The 2,635-nt window shown below is 38.3% G+C and overlaps 1 long non-coding RNA gene across 1 annotated transcript; it reads right to left on the bottom strand.

Moving 5' to 3' along the window:
• Positions 1-324: 324 nt before the first annotated feature.
• LOC122307794 lies at positions 325-1,682 on the bottom strand. The gene is made up of 5 exons (XR_006241815.1): positions 1,372-1,682; positions 1,202-1,286; positions 1,028-1,105; positions 878-945; positions 325-776 (listed from the first exon to the last, which is right to left on the bottom strand). It is a non-coding gene; the product is annotated as an uncharacterized LOC122307794 (long non-coding RNA).
• Positions 1,683-2,635: the final 953 nt, after the last annotated feature.

Consider the following 2,635-nt stretch of genomic DNA (forward strand, 5'->3'; position numbering starts at 1 on the left):
ACTGCTTCTGCCGATTGCATCCAGCGTTTCTCATATATAAAATGGAGCATCAGGCCACCAAGTCATACATGCCCTCATACCCCATTTTTTTACCATATTAGAGAAAAATAAAGTAGAAGTGGAACATTATACCCCATAATAGACCATCATGTATTAGTTTTCTCCCCTCCCTGTAACACGACATTCCATTAATTGCAGTAGAGAGTAAGATTTAACAGACATTTACAAATTTACTCTTGACAATAGCTTTCTCAATATTTGAATACTGTAATAAAAATTTATTCTTTTTTAGTAATACCTACTATTTCACAAAAGACATGCGTGAAATTTAAACTTGTACCTATCATTACTTATTGAAAATAATCCCACGTGAAAAGAAGACATGACATGTAGATATAACAAATTAACAGCACCTAGGAACAAACCTCTCGCAATTAAAAAAAAGTGGAGTTACCAAAAATAAAAATTAAGCAATCCTATAAAACGCATTATATTTAACCTCAGTAGTATTCAAACCCAATTCCTCAAGTGGAAAAATAAACTAGTGGAGCTATAAGGGTACTTTAATAATGGAAGTTCAAAACAGATGATGAATATGCCAACGTGCCACTTCCTGCTGACAATGATCTTCTGAGGACCAGGAAATCTCAAACCGATCACAGCAGCCCCTATCTCAAAGAAACCACCCAAAGCCTTCGGACAACTATATGACTCCAAATCGCAAATGTAACAATTGCTATTTCAAATCCAACATAGACATGAAAAAGATCTACCACCTGTTAGCACCACAACTTCACATAAGCATAACCTTTCTCACAATAATAAAGTCACAGCAATACAATTCAAAGTGGGGAAGAAAATCTAAATCTTATTATACCTAGTTTCGTGCCATGAGTGTCAAAAATAGAGGATGACACAATGCTGCTCAAATGTGGAATTAATTCCCTGTAATCCGACAAAATGTTAATTAGAACCTGCTCATGCAAGGGAGAGGAATCTGAAAATTTAAGGAGAGGAGTGAACCTACCAACGTGAACTTGAAGATGACACCACCCAATTCTCCAAAAGAAAATCACAGCAGTGAAAGATAGAGAGAAATTTAAATCTGTTGGAGGGAAAATTAAACTTGAATGTTAGATGAAGATCAAAGAGATTGAAGAAAAATGACAAAGGTGGAATCGGGATGAGAAGGAACCCCTACCTTCGTACGATGATGTCTCCAATGATGGCTTCAAGTGCCACCCGTTCCCTTGACTTATGAACAAAGCACCCAAAATCACTGAGATCTGGAACGGTGCGAGGGGGAAACTACATGAAATAAGGTACGAAATTGCAAGAGAGAGAAAGAGACAAATAGGGAAAACTTCTTACCAGCATGTGGAGTGGAAGACGAAACCGCAATCTGAAAGCTTTCCAAATTTGCAGCACCTAAAGATCACGGGAAATGAAGGGCGTGAGAGAGGGGAGAGAGTTTGCCAAGAACGGAAAGGATCGGAGAGTTAGAAATCGTTTGGAGAAGAAAAATGAAGGGAGTAGGGATGAAGTGACCAATGTTCGAATATCTCGACAACTTCAACTATTCGAATTCACAATTCAGATACTGGATTTGATCTGAGACAAAGCAGTTGAGACTTGAGAGAGAGAGAGAGAGAGAGAGAGAGAGAGAGAGAGAGAGAGAGAGAGAGAATCAGATTGTTTTTATTTAGTTTACCTAATCATGGCCAAAATCGGCGTCCATGACCGTGTGAAAATGGTGTTGCCTTTACCGTAGATTATAGTGAGGACTCCCGCATCGAATTCTTGTCATCACCGCCATCTTGCACCACTCTCCTTGTCGCCAGCGTTCTCCTTGCCGCGACTTCCTACTCCAATACACCGCTCTTCCACCATCACACAATCTTAGCTAGGACCCGCACTATAGGCCCACTGCCGCTTTCCTCATGCAAAAAGAAAAATCACATTTTGCCCATGGTGTCGCGGTTCACGGGGATGTCACACGGCTTCTACTATGCATGGGCAGAGAGCACAAATGTGCTCTATTTTTGGATAGCAAAACAGCAGTGCAAACGTTGTTCTTACCCGCAGGTGGTTCCCATGCGGTCGCAGTTGCTGTTGTCACCTTGGTCTCCCATACGGGGAAAGAAACAGAAAAGCCCTCAAGATCAGAAATGGCGTGTAGATAGAAACTGCCCAACTCATCGAAATGGAAAAAAGAGAGAAACGAAAAAGATGATTTTTTTTTCAAATGAAAAAAGAAAAGAAATTTTTTTCTGAAAGAATTAGTTGTGTTTGGCCATCAAGATTTCTCTTTTCAAATATAAAATTTTCATCTCATCATTACAATTTTTTCAAATCTTCATATAAAATATAATAAATAATTCAACTTTTTTAAATTTTAAAATAATAATAATATTAAAATATAATATTTTAATATTTAATGTTAAAATTTAAAATTTTTATTTAAAAAATGTTAGCGACTAAGCAGAACTAAATGAAGAAAGGAGAGAGAACCGAAAAAGGACGACATCAAAATGAAGAAAGGAGAAGCAATACGAAAGAGCTACATGTGACGCGCACGGAGGGGGGGCCAACCAATGAACTGCCTTATGCGTGAAGTAGGATTAGGGGTGAGTTC

The sequence above is a fragment of the Carya illinoinensis genome, chromosome 1 (genome assembly GCF_018687715.1).
Source record: "Carya illinoinensis cultivar Pawnee chromosome 1, C.illinoinensisPawnee_v1, whole genome shotgun sequence".
Lineage (NCBI taxonomy): Eukaryota > Viridiplantae > Streptophyta > Magnoliopsida > Fagales > Juglandaceae > Carya > Carya illinoinensis.